Source organism: Oxyura jamaicensis, chromosome 21 (assembly GCF_011077185.1).
Source record: "Oxyura jamaicensis isolate SHBP4307 breed ruddy duck chromosome 21, BPBGC_Ojam_1.0, whole genome shotgun sequence".
In the NCBI taxonomy this organism is placed as follows: Eukaryota; Metazoa; Chordata; class Aves; order Anseriformes; family Anatidae; genus Oxyura; species Oxyura jamaicensis.
This window is the reverse complement of record NC_048913.1, coordinates 3,409,344-3,423,587: the sequence shown is the minus strand read 5'-3', so window position 1 is coordinate 3,423,587 and position 14,244 is coordinate 3,409,344. Positions and strand designations below refer to the sequence as shown.

Here is a 14,244-nt window from a genome sequence, read left to right as displayed (position 1 = left end):
AGCGGTTGTGGTGGAGCTCGGCTGCCCACTCGAGTAAAACCATCACAAGCCTAGACCCCCAAACTATTGTCTTTAAATTTGTTTATTCAATTTAACCAACTAGAGATATTTGATTAAAAAACCTTCTTTTTGAAAGGATTATATTCATCAACCTGGCAGATCTAACACGGTTCTTTGTGGAGCTTTTCACCTTTCTAGCCTGGCAGGTGGCTTTTCCAGGATGCCTGCTAATCAGTGACGGGCTCCGTGGACATCCTAACCCTGCAGCCACATTCATTAGCAAGAGGGGAAGGTCCTTGGCACTTCCAAAATTATGGACTAGAAGATCTTAGGGTTCCCAAGAACTGCAGTGCCAGCTCCCTTCAATGCTCTAAGTGGGTTTCAGATGGAATACATGGCATGTGCAAGGGAACCACAGTAATCACTCTCCTGAAACATAAATACGATGCTCTTCCCACGACCCAGCGAGGTGGCTGATGCTGTTGCCAGCCCTAAAATGAGCGCAGAGGCAGCTGCAGCCACAGTGTGTTGCTGGTGAAGGAGACCATAGGCAGGACTAGAGGGATGGCAGGAGCAGCATTACCAGGCTCTCTCCAACACGTTATTAATTGCTCTCATCATTGTCCCACGGAGGTCATGTTCCTGCGGTTACTCACTTCCCGGCCCTGTGCAGTGACATGATGAATTTGGGAAATGGGGTGTGATGTCAGTGAGGAGGGGATGTCTGCAGGGACATCTTGCTGCCCCAGCAACTTTTCTTATGTAACGAGCTGCCTGCCCTCTGCTGCCTATATCCTCCCTGTCCATGTTGCCTAAATCCCCTTCTCCACTTAAAGTGTGCTTGGCTCGGCTTGCATCTAAACGGCAGGACGGATGCTTCACCCCACAATGGGTTTATGTATGCTCATCTGAGCACATCCTGCCAGGACAGAGGTGTTGGGCTGCTAATATACCTGACCAGGGATGTTTTCTGGTATGCCAGGCCTGAATTCCAGCATGTTGTTCCCCATTAGACCACTACAGAAAGGATCTGATGTTGATGAGGGCCAGGCTCCTCTGCAGAGGCTGTGGTAAGCGCTCACACCCTGAGAGCTCTGTGCTAACGCCGATGTTTTGGGGTTACAAACAGCACTTACGGGTTGATCCCTTTCACCTTCTTCAACCTGAAAGAGTCTAACAGCTGGAGGAGAGTCAAACATGCATCTTCTCAGCAACACCAATTAAAAACATGAATCTAAGCTCTCTATTTCTCTGTCGTTTCTCCCACTTCAGGATGAAGCAGCAATCTTCTTGCTCTTACCCCCACAGATGTAACCCCCAGTCCCTGTGTATGACCTATGTAGTCCCTATATATGACCTCAGATGTCCACAGAGCCATCAAAGCGGGCAGAGTGGTGGACATGGTAACCTCTAACTTCCAGGTGGGGGATGGACCATCACACTTTGGTCCCAATGACACCACATCTCTGAGCAAGCATAGGACTCCACCTACTGTTTCCTTCCCTTTCCCATCCCAGAAGCTTAATTATAGCTCCCTGAGATGTAGCATAGCCATAAAGCTCTGCAGGAGTGAAATACCTCTAAAGCCCCAGAGAGAAATTGTTCCTTCTCTGCCCTCTACCCACCCAACACAGAAATGATGGGATGTGTCATCGCACACATCACTTCTGTATAAGGTGTCTGTGTTTGATATGCACTCCATCAGTATCTCAGCCAGTGATAGAGCTGATCCAAATGGTGGGTGAGTGTTTTTACATGTGTGACACATCTATAATGGCCAGTACTTAACTCAGAAGGATTCATAGGCTTAGTTCTTGTAATTATATTTGCAGTTGGATATTAATTTGTGTTACTATCATATACAGTTAATCATTCAACTGCTTAAGGAAGTACAGGGGGAGTAGAGGATGATCTTCCAGGTACGAGATTGGTTCAAAGTACAGTAAGCAAAGTATCTCAGTGCTTTTTCCATGCTGCAGAGAGCAGTTTGTACTTTGATCATAATGAATGCGGTGGGACAAGAATGCAAAACATGTCCTCATATGAATTTGTAAATCTAATAGTAGATGCGGAGATATATCCCGAGGCCCTGCGAGATAAGGCAAAGTGAACAGCAGCCTGCATCGGCACAAGGGTAAAACGCCCTTCTAGTGCATCAGATAACTTGTCACTATTACCTGTATAGAGAGACATTTAAAAAAAAAAAAAAAAGTGGGGGTGTTCTTTGTGCCTTCACTACAGTGTAATTTATACTTTCATCCCTGGGCCTATTTCTGTCCCCAAACTCCTGATTTCTGGATCTGGGCCAGCGAGGCACCCTTATGCTTTGCATTCCAATGAGAGGCACCAGGTCAGCTAAGGATCCAAAGGGAAAGAGCAATCAGGAGTGATGTCTTTTTAATATCTCTTCACCATGTTCCACATGCATATTTATTATGCTATTTTGGCAAAGTAGGACACCAGAGTGCTTTGCAGGTCTCTCCTCAGGCTCTTGATGTTCACCCTAGGGACTGGCAGAGAGCTGGTGTTTCCCAGTGTGACTGGGAACAAAACTAGGCGATATCTCACCAGATCCTCCATGGATACAAGCAGGTTTCACCCTGGAGCTCTCCAGCGTGCTCACGGATGCTGAGGATCCAGGCCTCAGAGGATGCAGGTTGGCACCTGAGCAGCTTTGGTATCTCCTGCCCCCGGTGTGGCTGCACATGCATGCACACAGCGGCACAGATAAACGCTGCTTTCCTCCTGCTAACCATCCTGCCTTGTTCTTTATTCACCGTATGCTCTAAGCCATATGCCCTGAATCTCTCCCTTGCTCAGCACTTTGTACAGCACAGGGCATTAGCACCTTGCAGTGCCAGCGTAACAACAATATTCCAATAATATTACAATAGTACTGGGCAGGATCTCTGCCCAGCCGTGGGCTCTGCCCCAGCACAGCACAAGCAAGGACTCAGAAAAGCACGGTGGGACCCTACAAACAATGCAGCGTCCCTTGTGTAGGTGATAAAGCACAGAGTACGTTGCAGTATTTGTATTCACAGTGCAACCCCTTTTGTGCCTGTCAGTGCAGGTACCGACTCTAGTTTACATATAAAATGTATTTTTTTACACTAACTTTCAAGCGTAACCCAGTGCTACACAACTGCTTACACTGACATCAGCAGAAAATGAGGGTGCACATCAGCTTCTAGTAACACACCTTGGGCTCTAAGGAGAAATCAGTGTATCGTGCCCTGCTTCTCATTCTGAGGAGAAAACAACACTCAAACAGAGGAATGAAACCTTTTAAAGTTAGAAAGTAAAGAACTATAATTGCTGCGTATTCTCCAAAGAATACCCCCAGCTAGTTAGCAGGATGAAAGATTAAGTTCTAGATCGTGGGTCTGAGGCGGCAGCCCCCAGAGGCCTAGTTCTGAATTCACAGCCAGCGCTCAATTTTCAAGGCTGCCGTGTGGACACACGTTTCTTCAGATACTAAATGAACTGTATGCCCCGGAGATTCTTCCTATCACTGCTCCATCTCCGTGAAAGACATCAGTGAAGATATTTGATTTCTCCTGCTTTGGTGAAGGGGAAATATCAGAACAGAGCTGCTGCTTGCATATAGGCCAGGGCAGGACTGGCCTCCAGCCTTCCCTAGTTAGTTCGTGCTGCAGGCTCCCGACCCCTCTGTCTGGGAATCCTTCCAGACCTAGAATTGGCCCCAAAAGGTGAGCACGAGAAGCCCCAACACCCCCGCCTCCCTTTGGAGACGCCAGGCCTTCCTTTTAACTGCATTGTCCTCGCCTTGCAGAAGGAAAGTTAAATACTGAAAAGTCTGGCACCTCCAAAAGGAGGTAAGAAGCTGGGGGCTTTAGTTGCTCAAAAATAAGATTTGTCTCCCCAGGTCTGGCTTTATTGCTATTTTCTATAATCAAGAATTCCACAACAAATTATATTGCAACAAATTTTTGCTATATACTTTTTGATTTTGTGCATCATTTACATTTATTTTAAGAGTTCTTGAAACAAATGACATCCCCCTGCCTTCCTCACCCAGCCTACTCCTTCGTGTTTCTCCCTGAGCTGAGGGGTGAGTTACCGTCCTGGAAACAGACTGAAATGCCATAAAAATAAGGTCTTGTTGCCCGATCAGTGAGATAGCTGCTGCTGCACCACTTACAGGCTGAACCACTTTAGAGAAGATAAAGCTTTTGCAGAAGAGACAGGTCATCTCCATGGTTTTTCTTTAAACTGCAGAACATCCTACTTCGTCTTATTATTAGTAACAGAGAGAAAGTGACGGAGTTCTGGTTTTGTAACTGGTGCTCTGAGGTGATGAGCTATAAGACATACAAGGAGCCTCAGCTCGTCCTTGTGGCATTTACAGTGAAGGAGAGAGGAAAAGAAAAGCTGCTCCGTGTATAATCTGAGTGATGAAACGCGGCATCTCCGCATCTTTTATTTAGGGAATTCCTTTTCGTCTGAGCATGTGGGTTCAGAGGTTTTGATCCCCAAACCACCCACCCCCGGGAAACAAAAAGCCATCTGGCTTCATCCTGCTTATTTGTTTATAACAAATACGAGTTTTAAGAGGGCTCTTTGTGCAAACACAACACAGCAGTTTACTGCTGTCCGAAACGTGTCACTGCAAGCATGGTAGCCTCCAGCAGGTGAGAAATCACAAGTGCCATGTTCTAGTACTGTATAATAGAGATTTTACAGCCATGAGTGGATGTCAGGAAAATTGCTGGTTCCTCTGCTGGCTTCCTGTCCCTGCGAGGAGGCACATTACGTGCCGGTCTTGAAGCCCTGGCCAAACGCGCACTGCCTCACTGCCGCCGTGCCCCCAGGTGGTAGTGGAGGAATATCATGTTGGGGAGCTAGGAGCACATCAGTTAGGGCGCTCAGCACCCAGGAGGGCTAAAGAGGCACATCAGGGGGATGGGAATGACCTGGCAGAAAGCCCACAAAGTGCTGAGGCCACGGCTGGACCTGGTGGCCCTGGGCACAGGGGACCTGGTCGCCGCCACGATGACAGCATGCATTCCTCATCACTCATCCCCTGCCGAGGTCTAGAGGCAAAATGCTAACAATTACGCGATGGTGAGCATGCTGTTTCATTGTCTGAAGAGTTAAAACGTATGTTTTCGTAAACATGCAGGTGAATTCCTTAAATTTTTATTGCTTTGCAATATGCTATGCTCTTGTATGAGCTTTTTCCTGGGTCTAGTTATTTACTTTTCATTGTATAATCTTTATGAACATTCAGGAACTCATAGAACACCTTCTTCAATCATTTCCCTTATTTATGTGCATTTACTGAGAACTACATATTTATAAAAATGCTGCATGTGAGGATGACACATTGCTTCTGGACCCATAAAACTGGAGGCATGGAATAACAGATTAATTAGCTGTTAAATAAAAGAGAAGGGGGAACAGGGAGAGAAATTGCCTTATCTTTTACTTAACATAAGGCAAGCACAGGGTTAAAACCACTCCAAGCCAGAGCTCTGATCAGGCAGCTCCTGGAGGTGTGCCCACTGAGGAGGTGTTAATTTGGGAGGATTGGAGCATAAATAGGCAAGCCCAAGCCTAGGAAGCTTTTTTTTCTCCTTTTGTTGTGCCTTTATTCTTGGTGAGCTCAGGATAGAAAACTGCGAATTAAGTCTTGGAGGATAAACTTGAAGAAAGTGAGCTGTGATTACAAATTTGATGCCCACTGATGTCTCACCTGCGTGGCAGGTGGCAGTGATTTCCATTTTATGGAAGCTCTTTCACTCGGCGAGGTCTTCTGGAAGGTAGTGTCATGCTGTCCTGCCTGGTTCTTCAAAAAGTTTTTCCTGCCCTCTGTATCGGATAGCTCAACCTAGTGAGCAGGTTATTATCTGTAAGCCTCTCTTGCCGTAAACTGAACTAATTCAAATCAAAATATAAGTTTTAAAGCTAGCAATGGATTTCCTCTGTTATTCGAGATGACAGCTCAAAGCTGACTTTGTGGGCAAGTCTGGGAACACAAAAGCAAGGGTTTGTACAAAGAGGTAATAGCTTTTAGTAGACAAATCTGTTAAGCTTTCAGCTGTGAGAATGGCTGAAAGAAAATTGCCCTGAGCTTTAATAGAGAGATCCAGAGATAGGGATGTGAGGCTGGGGATCATGTGCTGCTAGTCTCCAAAACTATGGGAGCTATTTACGTTCATAAAAGCAATAAAAAAAAAAAAAAAAAAAAAAAAAAAAAAAAAAAAAAAAGACGCCAGGCTCCTTCCTCTTTCAGCAGCTATATGCGTGCCTTTTGAAGTATGCTGTGAATTTCCTGGATGTGAGAAAGATATTTACAAAATTATCAACCGCTTGCTCAGGAACAGCAAACATAAGCCCCTGGGGACAGCTTAATAAATGGCAGAAACCTCATTCTTGGTGTTGCTGTGAGCAGGAGAGCCGTCAAACCTCCCAGTTTTGGGGGCTGCAACAGAAGCCTCCTGGCAGGAAATCCTGTTGCGCAAATCTGTTTCCTTCTTGCTTCCTCTGCTGTAAAGTTTTTATTTTTTCCAGAAACAATCCATCTCCTGAATGTTGTGGAGGGCCGAGGAAACTGATTTTGTTGTTTCTTGATTTATTCTTTGCTTGACATTTCTCTTAGGTCCTTCTGATAAATGCTAGAGCCAGGCTTGCTCTCTCCAAGACGCTCTTGTGCTCTTTTCACTTGGGGAAATCTGTAAGTGCTGAGCTATGAGCTGTTTTTTCTGAGACTCAGTGAGCCTCCTGCAAGCAGAGCACAGACATGAAAGAGGCCCTGACAAAAGAGGAACGCAGTGAACAGTGACAGTGGGTAAGGCAGTGAGAAAATGCAGCAGTTCGCTCCAGTCCAGATAAAGAAGCTTTTCAGGGGAGGAGAGCAAATTTCCCTCACTGCTTCATAAATTGTGCTGCTCTGACAGCTGCTCAGGTGTGCCTGGGATGGCGGGGACTTCGTTTTGGGTGCAAAAAGATGAGTTTTGTCTCTGTACATGACCATATACTTCACGTATTGGAAGGCGTGTGTCCTTTGGTTTTAATACATAAATAGGGGGCTGCAGAAATTATGGCACCGGATTTTGAAAATGCAGTTAACAATTCTGATTGCTCAAGAACATGACGCTCCTGCTCCTGCCCTCGACTAGGTACCAGCCATCTTGCTCAGATATTGCTCGTTCCTTCCCAAACACATTCGGGTTGATTTTGTAGCAGGACTCGTGCCAGCACGTGTTGTGTTCGGGGACACCTGGGCAACACACCCATCTCTTCAGACTCAGATGTGCCTTCACTGACACCAATTTTTGTGCTTATCAAGCCAAATGAAAAAAAAAAAAAAAAAAAAAATCCTACCAAAGCAGAATGCAATTTAGTTTTTAATAAAACTTAAATGGAAGTCAATATATCACTGGGAATCTCTTTTCAATGTGATAGTAATTAAAGCTATATATAACTGGGATCATTAAAACTTTAATATACTCTCATGTTTATTTATATAGCTCATACTTAATCTTTGTACTCACACCAAGAGCCTCAGGAGTGATTTTGTTCCTCCTCACCTCTTTGCCCTCCCTCCCCTTCTCCCTGGTTGTGAAATGCATAGATAATGTTTACAAAGCCAAGGAAATTGGACAAGATTTAAACCTTATTAGGTGTAATTCATTTAATTATGCATATTTGGTAAATTTACCCTCAACTAAGCATGCGGAAATAAATGGTTCATTAAGAATTATGAATATTTATGCTTTTCCACTTCCTACCTTTGCGTGCTTGGCAAATATTTGCATGCGAAGACATTGCTTTGTTATATCACAAAGAAAGAACACCCAAGGAGAGAAGAAAACGTATAACATCACTACTACAATTTGCAGGGTGTTGTTTCTAGTGCTAGAAAGTTTAGCTAATAGAAACATAAATCATCCTGATGCTCTTCCATGCCCGTATAAGAATTGTTTAAATTAAGTAGTGTGGAAGATTCTCCCAATGCTGTGAATCAGCAGATAGTTGGGCAAAAAAAATATATAATTTTGTTTAAACAGTAGAATCTATAGAATTTTCAATCAGTGTTGTATTTATCTATTCAAATTGCTTAGTTGCACAGACTGTTGTGTACTTGGACAATTCTTTTCAATACACTTTTCCAGGCAAGCTTTGGCTGTAATATTTAGCATCGGACAATCTGCTTTGGAGGCTGTACTCCTCGCTTAGGTTACACACCGGTGCTTGCACTGATTAAACAGAATAATAGTTATGGTCTTAAATTTCCAAGCTGAAATTAGTTCCTTACTAAAGGAAATATAAAAGTATGCGCATGTCACGTATTGCCCTACAATTGTCAGGGTTTTTTATGCATTTAAAAGCTGCATTTTGTAGTTCTCATTTATACAGTGTCAAAATTTCCGACCAAATGCCGATAAGCAAGCACACAAATCATTGTCTCGCAATGGGGAAGAAAGCATTTAAGAAAACTGCTAGAAATCTATTCCAGCATCTATGGTTCTGGCACAAACGTCACCAAAGCTAGCAAACAACGTTCTGATTTGGAAAGGAGTGGCCCGTGACACTCGGGTTCCTCCCAGCACGGGTCCTGCCGCCAGGGCTGGATGCTGGGGGAATTTGCAGCCTGACAGCCCTGCTCCGAGAGGGGGACGAGCCATGGGCCAGTGGTTGCAAAGGCATCTGTGCAAACAGCTGCCCTTGGCTCTCGCTGGCTTGCTGCAGGCACAGGGCGAAGGCGAGATAAAGATGATGAGCAATTTCAGCACGTCTGGCTTCCCGATGGAGCCGAGGAGGCTTCTAGTTTGCATGCCGTAACTCCGCCGACCTGCAACCGTCGCTTCGTGGCAGAACACCTGATGAGACCGAGGAGGAGTTGACTCAGAAATGTCATCTTTAAAAATAGAAGGCTTTGAAAGTTGTAGGACAGCCCTGCGGCTCGGGGAGGTCGGTCGTCCTCCTACACATGCAAAATAGCAACAGAATAAAGGGTGGGGAGCGGGCTGGGATGGAACAAAACCCGAGCCGTAATGACAAATGTCCCTTGCGGAATTAATTTGCTGTTGTTCCTATGGTTCCTAATCCACGCTTTGCAGATATCTAGGAATGTGTAGATTACTTCAGAGAGATTTACATATTGGTATTTAGCTAAGAAAAATAGCACTGTTTCCTCCTGCGCAGGAATCCTTCACAAAGGACTCCACAGCTCCATTAAAAGAGAAAAAAAATAAAAAAGAAAGGAAGAAAGAAAACCAGAAATGGTTTAAAAGCACCATACAAAAGAGAAGTTTTCAAGCTTCTGTTCTTTCTTTGTATACTACAGTAGGAGCAGTGTAATTACGTAGGCAAAATGATTTTGTTGTCTGGTAAGCAGAACGCTTACAATGACTCCGAGCTTTTCACTGCTGTCTACAAAACCACAAGCGTGGTAGCAGATTGCCAGTGACAGCGTGGCGATATTCTTTATGGTAAACATAGTTACAGAGCATTGGTTTTCATGTTTTGAAGAGAAAGAAGTTTTATCATCAGGGACAAGATTTTATGCTTCTGAACTTACTGTTTTTTTTGCTTTTCTAAACAGGAACAAGTCCAGTTTTAAAGCAGCATTCTTATTAACACCTGATGGCATTTCCTTTAACTGCTTGTTTTTATGATGTGTTTTTATCTCCAGCCTTTTCTAGCTGGGTTTCTCGGGATAAAACTTGAATTTCAGCTGACATTCTAAATGTGGACTCCCAAAATATTTTAAACAGTAAGGTATTTCTAAGTTTGCACAGGTACGAAAGTAATACAGGGTGATTGTACCTGAAGAGAAAAGGGCTCGAGTTCTTCTATGATCATCTGTAGCTTGGACGTAAGAAATCATCCCATTCTTTTTAAATGTCTTTTGTTTGCTATCAGACTACATGTAGTCTGTGGAGTCCTTATCTCATAGCCTGCTATAAAGCAAACAGCTATTATGCCCATCTGTTTTGTTCTTTTGAACTCTGGAAATATGTCCTGTATGGATCAAGCCCGTGACTGCTTTCCTTTTATCTTCTACGCTAAAACTTGCAGGGTTTACCATAAAAAGCACTTGCAATTTAATTTTCCTTTCTAGAGCATTGCCTTAAGGGAAAAAAAATGTGTAAAGGAAACTTGTAATTAAAATAAAGTCAAGTGATATGCATGTTCTTTCTGGTGCTATTAAAAATCCCAGCTCACAAGAAATGGTAGAACAAGTTGTTTTAGTGGTAGTACATTAGTTTCAAACTGTCCATGAAAATCGTTCTGGAATAGTCCCCTTCCCACCAGCACCCCTGGGCTTCTGCTTGACAGGAGCATCACACACGGCAGCAGACAGACCCGTATGTTTTATTTCAAATGCCTAATATTTGAAATACCTTTTGGCTTCTCTTGGTGTTTCTCAGGAAGGTCTTTCGTTCCCATTACCCAGATAATGAGAAGCAAGGGAATCATCTTCATATTTCTCAATTAACAGTTAGGTATTCCCAGGATGCTAACTGTACAGCCGCCTCAATCAATCCAATTACACCGGTAATATAGTTCTCCTGAATGGTTGTTTTATGTAGGAATATTTCAAGATGTTTCCCCAGTCAACAGAAATATTGCCACCGGATTAGCAGACCATAAAATGATGTCAGTGCTAGCAGTGATTCTCTTGACAAGACAACTAATGTTTTTACTTCTGTTATGTAGGTCATATCTGCTTAAGAGCAATAACTTTCTGCTTGGCTGCCCTGCTGTGTGTCATCCAGGTAATCTTCCAGGAAGAGTACAGGATGAGCAAATGTATTTGCGGAATGGAGTATCGTTTACCATCTGGTATGCATTGTCTGAGTCTTCTTACAAATTTTACAAATATCTTGTATGTTCTTAAAAGCAGAAAGCTTTCAAGCTTAGACTTCTACCATTTAAGGCTGATATGGAAAAGAAAAGGCTTAAGCCTTCCTATTACTGCTTTGATCCAAACCAGCCCTTCACAACTGTCAATATGAAATGAGCACTGCCTAGTGAAGAGAAACCCTGGATATTTGTGATGGTGTCATTTGGAGGCACTGGCTGGCAGGACACGGAGCCTAACAGAATCCCAGAGCAGGAGATTAAAGATCATGACTAATTTGGGAGTGAGTACATATAAGAAGTAATGCTTTAATTAACCTGAAGTATAGTAGGTTGGATGTGGGAAAACTTATCTGCATGGATACAGATTGTGTTGTGCTCCACAGTTCAATTTTCCAAGTTTTTTCCCTAAGGATATGGCATTCACCGAAAAATGTCACTGGTCAAAGAAATAAGGAATAGACTGTGCTCTGGGGATTCCAGCTTTCTACAATAACCTTTAGTTAAAAAAGCATCCTTTCGGACAGCAGCATTAGCAAGCAGTTGGGAATTTTCTGTGCCTTGGAGGACAGCAATCAGGTTACACGTGAGCATGCCTTTAGCAGCCTTACAGAACGTCTTCGTGGCACATTTTCTGTAAGAGCAGTTGTGGCGTAGGACAGAAATCTCTGAAGAAAATCATTGCCCAGGTAACTGTGCACTGTATTTTCTGCTTTGCTTCTGAGATGCTATGTAATGTGCACGGTGACAACGTGTTTGCTTTGTTTGTTACAGGAAATCTTGGTAAGTGCCTCAACTGATAGCTGAAAGCCACAAATCAGGAAGCCATAAGTGACAGAAAGCATTAGTGGCAGTTGTGCACTGAGAGAGATGAGTCAGGAAGCCGAATACAGAAATATAAAGTAAGTGATACAGAAGTAAGGCTAGACTAAACTTGTGGGATGCTGAAGTATCCCTAAAGATGGCAGAGACGGTGCAACTTCCTCGCAGCTATACAGACTTCTGGGGATGCCCACATGTCATGCAGATTTACTGGGACTACCTGCAGAGAAAATGGATAACATGATCTGGAAGAGCATTTTGTTTTCCTTTCTCACAGCCTCACAACAGAGTTGTGAGATCTATCAGTTAAGCAACATGCAATAATGGTCTTGTTTATATTAAAGCAATTTATAACTCTCTACTGAAGGAATGCAGTTTTGACACATTTTCTGCCAAGCACTCAAAAGAATATGCAACAGTTAAAAACACTGCAGAGTGATGTCTGCCAACATCATATGTTATGCGAGGAAAGCTTAATAAACAGAGCTGAACGGAATAAAATAATTCTTACTCTATTTGAATTAAAAGCAGTATTGAGGAATAGTAGTCAGCCTTTGAAAAGACTTTATGAATCATGTATCTGGATGTAATTAATTGTCATAGTAGCTTGCATTATTTTTGCACAAACAATGAAACTTTCCATAATATCCCAATTTTTCCCCACGCTCAGATTGAAAGGTCACTGCAAAAAACTGCCTGAACCTTATGTCCCATTTACTTACTCATTTGTGCTGGCGAAATGTGTGTTCATGAGCAGGAACATACTTTTGAAGAACTGCACTTTAGTTTTACTGCTGCAGTGGCAATAACTGTGGGACTACCCAGAAAGACAAATATTTAGTGTATTCATTTGTTTTGTCAACATCTACAATTTTTCCAGCAATTTCATTTCACAGCAGTGCAGCCCTCTGAATTATGGAAAAGTAATAATAATAATAAAGAACTAGCCATGCCTGTCAAGAGTGCAGAATTTCCTCCTGACTTGTAAATTAAAGTGTTTGTTGACCCTCAATTCAAAACTCACAATTTCTACCTTTCCTGTCTCCATCCATAAGCTTTAAAGTAGCAAATCTTCCCCTGCATGGGCATATGTTGTACAGATACTGAGTTTTATGAAGTAACTCGTTATTCTAGTTACTGAGAAATGTAGTAAGTTTGGGTGTTAACTACTAAACTATTCATCAGATTTAAATCACAGCCTCTTACATGCATTGAATCTGTTAAGCAAAAAATAAAAATTAAAAAAAAAAAAAAATCCAGTCTCACTGTCACACTATTTGCTCAGCCAAGTGTCCTATTTTGTGAAATGTTGATAGAAGGCTGGAGAGAGAAGGGATTGCAAAAAGATTATGAAGCTGCAGAACAAATTCTTAGCGACATATTTACAAAGTAATGCAAACCACAACATGCAGCTAAGAAAGCAAGAAATACTTCTCCTGGCTGTGAAGTCATCACAAGTTTTATAACTAGTGAACAAAACAAAAAGCAGAAGGCTTAATTGTTGAAGAGAGAAGGATAAATCTGCTATTGAGATGAAGTGCTTTTAAGTCAAAATACTTTGTCCTACTATTTTATGTTTTCCCATCAAATAGCTCACAGAATCCAAAGGTATTTGAGAACCTTTTTAACCGTTCCGCTAATGTGCAAACTATGCATCTCCGCAAGTTCTGTCTAATCACAAGTGAAACCAGTGATAATTTGTTTGCAGTTTCAGCCCTTCAGCTACTCTGTGTATTTCTTTATCAGAAGCTGAACTCCACGTATCACGGGATGCTGTACACAGAAGAACAGAGAGCAAACGAGTCTGTCTCCCCACCGTCTTATTCATCTCCCTCAAGCAAGATGTACTGCATTATACCATAAGTTCACACTTTGTGGGAGGAACACTAGAACCGTTGTATCAAAAGTTAAGTGGAGGACTTTTCCTGCTCACTCATTCGACCTTATTCTCAAGTGGTGAACTTCAGCCTTTCTCTGACATCCCAGGTTCTGTTCTGAATCATTGTACCTACTTGAAACAAATAAACAAAAACCAGTAAGTCGTGGTTTTTCTAAACTATCCAGATTACAGAATTTTTTTAAGAGTGGCATTTAGTTTTCCCGTTTCAGCAGCTATATAAATATTCAGTAAAGCTGAATATGAACGTAATTGGTAAATATTTTTATTCTTTTTTACACTCAAATAGGTAGCTTCTTAATGGAAAAATATTTTCGTATACTATCTGGGAATTTTCAAAGAGCTTAAATATTTTTGAATCTTTTATTTAAAAAAAAAAAAAAAGCCATATAAAGATTTCTGTCCCCATTTGGCTTTGCCTATAAGCTTTATAATTCAACCTTGTAACAAAATGTACTGTCCTATCAAACTTGGAACAACTTTTAGTTCACTCTTCAAGAGCTCAGTAACTTTCTCTGCAGGAAGCCTTAGATCAGAAGCACAGCTTTCATCTTGCCAGCTGTTTCAAGTTTGAGCTGTGCCAGGCGGCTCTGCCCTTTCCGCCACTTTTCAGCGATAATTAGTCAGGGCGAGACAGGCCGATAGCAGCGTGCTGAGGTGGGCAGTGGGTGTCATCCTGGAAAATAAGC

The 14,244-nt window shown here is 42.5% G+C and overlaps 1 long non-coding RNA gene across 1 annotated transcript; it reads left to right on the top strand.

Moving 5' to 3' along the window:
- The first annotated feature begins 5,257 nt into the window (after positions 1 to 5,257).
- Positions 5,258 to 13,759, top strand: LOC118177334. Its single transcript, XR_004755761.1, has 4 exons — positions 5,258 to 6,814; positions 9,665 to 9,745; positions 10,693 to 10,751; positions 11,250 to 13,759. It is a non-coding gene; the product is annotated as an uncharacterized LOC118177334 (long non-coding RNA).
- Positions 13,760 to 14,244: the final 485 nt, after the last annotated feature.